The sequence below is a fragment of the Nicotiana tabacum genome, chromosome 12 (assembly GCF_000715075.1).
Source record: "Nicotiana tabacum cultivar K326 chromosome 12, ASM71507v2, whole genome shotgun sequence".
Taxonomy (NCBI): Eukaryota; Viridiplantae; Streptophyta; class Magnoliopsida; order Solanales; family Solanaceae; genus Nicotiana; species Nicotiana tabacum.
This window is the reverse complement of record NC_134091.1, coordinates 49,245,025-49,252,999: the sequence shown is the minus strand read 5'-3', so window position 1 is coordinate 49,252,999 and position 7,975 is coordinate 49,245,025.

Below are 7,975 nucleotides of genomic sequence, written 5' to 3'. Positions count from 1 at the left end.
TCACATTCTTCACCTCTAAAACAAACTTTTATCCTCGAACGGAGTTAGAAAAAGTACCTGAGCTGGAGAAAAGGTGTGGATATTTACTCTGCATGTCCGACTCGGACTCCCAGGTAGATGCCTTTACCCGCTGACCTCTTAATTGCACTCGAACTGAAGGATAACTCTTAGACCTCAACTGTTGGACCTGCCAGGCTAGAATAGTCACCGGCTCCTTCTCGTAAGTCAAATCTTTATCCAATTGGACTGAGCTAAAATCTAACACATGGGACAGATCGCCATGATATTTCCGGAGCATAGACACATGGAACACCGGATGAACCACTGATAAACTAGGTGGTAATGCAAGTCTGTAGGCTACTTCACCCACCCTTTCAAGAATTTCAAAGGGTCTAATATACCTAGGGCTCAATTTGCCCTTCTTTCCGAACCTCATTACACCTTTCATAGGTGAAACCCGGAGCAATATTCTTTCTCTAACCATGAATGCAATATCACGAACTTTACGGTCGGTATAACTCTTTTTCCTAGACTGAGCTGTCCGAAGTCGATCCTGAATAATCTTGGCCTTATCTAAGGCATCTTGTACCAAATCGGTACCCAATAACCGAGCCTCTCCCGGTTCAAACCAGCCAACTGGCGAACAACATCGCCTTCCGTATAATGCCTCATATGGAGCCATTTGGATACTCGACTGGTAGCTATTATTATAAGCAAACTCCACAAGTGGCAAGAAATGATCCCAAGAACCCCCAAAGTCTATAACACAAGCGCGAAGCATATCTTCCAATACCTGAATGGTGCGCTCTAACTGTCCGTCTATCTGTGGATGAAATGCTGTGCTCAACTCGACCTGCGTGCCTATCTCATGCTGAAAAGCCCTCCAGAAATGTGAGGTAAACTGCGTACCTTGATCTGAAATAATAGACACGGGCACACCGTGTAGGCGGACAATCTCACGAATGTAAATTTCAGCTAACCTTTCTGAAGAATAGGTAGCTGCCACTGGAATGAAATGTACTGATTTGGTTAACCTGTCCACAATGACCCAAACTGCGTCAAATTTTCTCTAAGCCCATGGGATCCCAACAACAAAATCCATAGTGATATGCTCCCACTTCCACTCAAGAATTTCTAACTTCTGAAGCAACCACCAGGTCTCTGATGCTCGTACTTAACTTGCTGACAATTCAGACAAGCTACATATGCAACTATATCCTTCTTCATTCTCCTCCACCAATAATGTTGCCGTAAATCTTGATACATTTTAGCGGCACCTGGATGAATAGAATACCTGGAACTGTGTGCCTCTTTAAGAATTAATTCACGAAGCCCATCCACATTAGGCACACAAATACGACCCTGCATTCGCAGAACTCCATCTTCCCCCAGAGCAACCCGTTTGGCATCACCGTGCCACACCGTGTCCTTAAGGACAAGTAAATGAGGATCATCATACTGCCTCTCTCTGATGCGCTCATATAAAGAAGACCGAGCGACTGTGTAAGCTAGAACCCGACTGGGTTCTGAAACATCTAACCTCACAAACTGATTAGCCAATGTTTGAACATCTGCAGCTAATGGCCTCTCACCAACCGGAATATACGCAAGACTGCCCATACTCACAGCCTTTCTACTCAAAGCATCGGCTACCACCTTGGCCTTTCCGGGGTGATACAAAATGGTGATATCATAGTCTTTCAATAACTCCAACCATCTTCTCTGCCTCAAATTAAGATCCTTTTGTTTGAACAGATACTGAAGGCTACGATGATCAGTAAATACCTCACACGAGACACCGTAGAGGTAATGCCTCCAAATCTTCAGTGCATGAACAATGGCTGCCAATTCTAAGTCATGAACAAGATAAATTCTTCTCGTGAACTGTCAACTGCCGCGATGCATATGCAATTACCTTGCCATCTTGCATTAATATTACACCAAGCCCAATGTGAGATGCGTTACAATATACTGTATATGATCCTAAACCTGTGGGTAACACTAACACTGGCACCGTAGTCAAAGCGATCTTGAGCTTCTGAAAGCTCAACTCACACTCGTCTAACCATCTGAATGGGACACCTTTCAGGGTCAATCTGGTCAATGGGCTTGCAATAGATGAAAACCCTTCCACGAACCGACGATAATAACCTGCTAAACCCAGGAAACTCCGGATCTCTATAACTGAAGTAGGTCTAGGCCAATTCTGAACAGCCTCAATCTTCTTAGGATCCACCTTTATGCCTTCTGCCGATACAACATGCCCCAATAAGGCAACTGAGTCTAACCAAAACTCATTTTGAAAACTTGGCGTATAACTGATTATTCTTCAAAGTATGAAGCACACTACGAAGATGCTGCTCATGCTTCTCTTGACTGCTGGAGTAAATCAAGATACCATCAATGAATACAACCACCAAAAGAATCCCAATAGGACTTGAATTCCCGATTCATCAAATCCATAAGTGTTGCTGGGGCGTTGGTAAGCCCAAATGATATTACTAGGAATTCGTAATGCCCATACCGAGTCCGAAAAACTATTTTAGGGACATCAGATGCCCTAATCTTTAACTGATGGTAACCAGACCTCATAATTATTTACCCAAATTAATGAGTCACATTTAACGCCACTTGGGCGGAAACCTACATCGTAGGTTAAAACTTAATAATTACCACGCGAAGTTGGCAAGTATGCACAGAGAATTTCATACAAAAACTTTCAAATAAGCCTAACAGGCATGACTCCCTATTAGTACTATAGTACAAATTTAATTTCACAAGGGAGAATTTAAACAAAAAATTTTTTATCACAAGGATCTCGTCCTTATATAACTTATACCGTAGCTCGTAGCCCGATTTAAACATATTAATTTATTTATTTATTTTTAAAAATGCAAGGATCTCGTCCTTAGTTCTGAATCACAAGTAATATGCACATTGTGCCAATCGAAACTTTCCATTTTCTCCTTTTAAATAATTTTCGTTAAACCAAATCATAACACACAATGAACTCCACACTGGTAGGGCATATAATTCACAATTTGTAATTGATTATCCGAAAATTACATCAAAACTTACCGAAATGGGTAACAGAAAGCCACCTTTAGCCTCACAGCTCTTATTAGTGACCGACAAGGAATAATAGGCATAGGTATCTCTATAGAACCTCCCAACATGAGTAAACACATAAGTAGATTATAAAATCACGAAGCTCACTCATAAGTGGAGCACAATAGGAGGACTCGTTTCGATACTCAGAACCGAATCAAGTTAAGGAAATTATTCCTTTATATTAAATCGAGGTCGTACCTATAATGTCACCATCTGATGTAGCTACCTCAGTCATACCATAAAACAAATATAACAACGGCTGGGTCTCCACCTCTAAGACGCCTTCTACCCGCCTGTCCTCCACCCCTAACTGATCGTGTGGGTGGTGTGGTAACTGCAATGTGACATGTAGCATGAGTGCTTTGATGAAATATATCTCTCCCGAGTCTGGGACAATTTTCTCATGATGTGCCTAGTATCACCGTATTCATAACAACCCCTTTGCGGGTTTGGCTGCTCATATTGAGTCTGTGCTAGATAACTGGAATAACCATTGTAGGAAACTCATATCGGTGGTGCATTAAAAAAAAAAACTTACTGGAGCACCTTGATTAATCTGATGTGCGAACTGGGCTCGCCGACTGCCCGAGCCCCCGCCATAATGATTTATACTCGCAGAGTAGAATCCATTGAATCCCCTAGAACCTCGAGACGTCTTGCCTCCTTAGTTTCCTTTTTCCTCGCCCCGAACACGTTCTAATATCTTGGCAATTTCTACCACTAGTGGAAATGAAGTATGAGCTTGTAGCTCCCGAGTCATAAAAAATTTTACGATCATAATTGAGTCCTTTAATGAGTCTGTGGATTCGCTCTCTGGCTATAGGAAGCAAAGTAGGAATATGACGGGCTAACTTATTGAACCCGATGGCATATTATGACATCGTTATGGTGACTTGACGCAATCGTTCAAACCCTATGTGCCATGCATTACGGAGAGTCCGGGAAACAAACTCTTTCAAAAGCATTTTTGAGAACCGAGCCAAGTGGGCGGTGTTGCATTGACTGGTATGCTCTCTTCATAGGCTTGCCACAGATACTTGTGGATAATTATCTCTCCCAAGGCCAATTTATTCTTTTGTTATGCTGACTCAACACTGTTGAGATGACCCATTTCTTAACACCCCTATTTATACACAACGATCACAAAAGTAGAGCTCCATACAGACAAATCTTGGTCCAAAATCTCGTCAACCACTGTATTTCCTCCGAAGCACCCCAAAATCCACAATCATAACATCCACGCTGAGTAGACTTTCTAAAAATTTAATGTTGTTTCTCTAACTCCTTTGGTACTAAAGTATAAGATTATTACGGAGGCGGACATACCGCAAGTCCCAACCTTATCCTCTACAAAATCTCAGGCCTTAAACAGATGTAAATTTTGGGATAACCTTTAAATACCACATATATACATTTCATGCCTAAACTGATATAACACATGACTCGCAATCCATTCATTAATAGTGGAATCCTCCACTTGGCGCGAAGTCATAGTTCACCACGTCCGATGGTCCACAATGTTAACCTTCACAGCTCGTATAAATAAACCAGATGCCAAGGCCCATTGCACCCCTCCCACATCATTCACCGGGTGATATCTTAATACGTCTGCGTCTTCAGTCGAAATCACATGTTGAGGCAATGTTTGAGCATCTCTAGCTCCCTCGTAGTTCATCTGCGGCATCACGAACCGTCGACGCACAACTGATACCGAGTGCGCAATGTCATACACGAGTAGATACAAAGGAATACGAGATATAGGTTTCAAGCAAAATCAATGTCGCATGATAAGAAATTAAAGAAGTGATATTGTTCCTAAACTTCATAGCCTCTGAGAGATAAGTACAGACGTCTCCGTACCGATCCTTCAGACTCTACTAAGCTTGCTCGTGACTCGTGAGACCTATGTAACCTAGTGCTCTGATACCAACTGTCACGACCCAAAATTTCCACCTTCGGACCGTGATGGTGCCTAACATTTCACTTGCTAGGTAAGCCAATATTAGAATAATATTATCTATTTTTAAAACAATTTTTAAATTTATTAATAATCAAAGAACAAATGCGAAAGTAAAGTCTGAAATGTAGTGAATAATCCATAAAAGCAACGATGTCTAAATACCATCCCAAAATTGGTGTCACAAGTACACGAGCTTCTAGAATAAATACAAATAAAGGCCTGAATAAAATAAAGTTATCTAGAAATAAATACACAGCTAGAGTAAAATAGACGGGGACTTCAGAACTGCGGACGCTATGCAGTTATGCCTCAAGTCTCCTCTGGTAGCTGAAATCCGAGCAAGTCTATGGTACGCAGCTGGGACCAACTCCAAAATCTGCACAAGAAGTGCAGAGTGTAGTATCAGTACAACCAACCCCAAGTACTGGTAAGTGCTGAGCCTAACCTCGACGAAGTAGTGACGAGGCTAAGGCGGGTCACTTACATTACCTGTACGCAATATTAGTAACAACAACAATAATAGAAATACATCAGGTAATTTGTTTATAATAATTGAAGCCAACTCAGCAGTCATAACCAATTATCATTTCCATCAATTCTGTTGCAGCGTACAACCCACTCTCACAATATATTCACATTCAATTCTGTTGCAGCATGCAACCCTCTCTCACAATATATTCACATTCAATTCTGTTGCAGCGTGCAACCCGCTCTCACAATATATTCACATTTAGTTCTGTTGCGGCGTGCAACCCGCTCCTCCAATATATTCATTTTAATCAAATCTGTTGCGGCGTGCAACCCGATCCCCCAATATATATATGTATGTCGACTTTTAAATAAGTCTGTTGCGATATATGTATGTCGACTTTTAAATAAGTCTGTCGCGACGTGCAACCCGATCCTCCAATGTAGACTTTTAATAAGTCTGTTGCGGCGTGCAACCCGATCCTCCAATATGGACTTTTTAATAAGCCCGTTACGGGGTGCAACCCGATCCTCCAATATATTCATTATAATTAATTCTGTTGCGGCATGCAACCCGAACCTCCAACATATTCATTTACCAATTCTTATAGAAGAAATTTCTCCAATAAATACAACAATTAATATAAAATTATAAGACAACAAGCATACAATAATTATGATTTAATTATGAAACAAACAAGGCAAATAACAAATTATTATGGAAATCAGAGAGAAAATATGCAGTTTAATATTTAATATGCTAAATGTCAAATAATAATTAAGGCACATAATTCAAATAGCATGTAACAATTAATGCAGGAATTCAAGAATTAATATTTGACAAAGAATAGGAGAGAAACAATTATAATAATAATTAATTCATGATTTAAAATAATTTATGATTTTTTAAGTAATTATGAAACAATTAATTTGACGACGTATAGACACTCGTCACCTCGCCTATACGTCATTCACATGCATTTCACATAACAAATAATTTAAGGGTTCTATTCCCTCAAGTCAATGTTAACCACGACACTTACCTCGCTTTGCAAATTTCAATCAATTATTCAACCACAACTTTTCCTTTTAAATTTGTCTCCAAAAGCTTCAAATATATTCATAAACAATTCGATATGTTCAATACGAATAATAGGAATTAATTTCATATGAATTTACTAATTTTCCGGATAAAAATCTAAAATTCATTAAAATATTCGAAGTGGGACCCATGTCTCAAATCTCGAAAAAAACTTAAGAAATCCGAACACCCATTCCGAGACGAGTCCAACCATATAAAAATTATCCAAATCCGATGTCAAATGGACCTTCAAATCTAAATTTTTTGTTTTTGGAAAGTTTTAAAACAATTCCAATTTCTTCCATCTAAATCCGAAATAAACATTGAATATAGACTTAGATTTATGAAATACAATCATTACATGATAAAGAACACTTACCCAGTTCGAAATCGTGAAAAACTCCTTTGAAATCGCCCCTAAGCCGAGTTATAATTGAGGGTTTGTGAAAAATGGAAAAAATCCCGTTTCGGTTCTGTTTTAAGTCACAAGTGTCAGGCCTTCTTCGCGTTCGCGAAGAGCCTGTCGCGTTCGCGGTGAATAGCAGCCCGTGGCTTTCGCGTTCGTGAGTCCTCCTTCACGTTCGCGAAGGCTTTTCCCCCCCTGGCCTTCGCGTTCGCGTGCCAGTGCTCGCGTTCTCGTAGAAGGACAACTGACCCCTCCCCCAGGCCTCTAAAGCTTCGCGTTCGCATTGAGCTGGCTGCGTTCGCGAAGGGTAAAGTCCCCATAGCTTCGCGTTCCCGACCCAATATTCGTGTTCGCGAAGAAAGAAAATTCAGCCAGCCCAATTTTCTCTTCGCGTTCGCGAGATAACATTCGCGAACGCGATGAAGGAAATACCAGAAGCCTGAAGTTGCAGAAAAACCAGATTTTCTAAGTTCGAAATCATCCCGTAGCCTATCCGAAACTCACCCGAGTCCTCTGGGCTCCAAACCAAACATGAACACAAGTTCTAAAATATCATACAAACTTGCTCGCGCGATCAAATCGCCAAAATAACACCTAGAACTACGAATTGAACCCCAAAACGAATGAAATTTTTAAGAAAACTTTAAAACTTATATTTTTACAACTGGACGTCCGAATTATCTCAAATCAACTTTGATTCTCATTAAATTTGGCAGACAAGTCATAAATATTATAGTGGACCTATACCGGGATCCAGAACTAAAATACAGACCCGAGGTCAATAAATCCAGCATCAGTAATTTCTTAAAAATCATTAAGCTTTCAAACTTTTAATTTTTCATCAAAATTCTATATCTCGGGCTAGGGACCTCGGAATTCGATTCCGGACATACGCCCAAGTCCCAAATCACGATGCGGACCTATCGGAATTGTCAAAATACTGATCCGA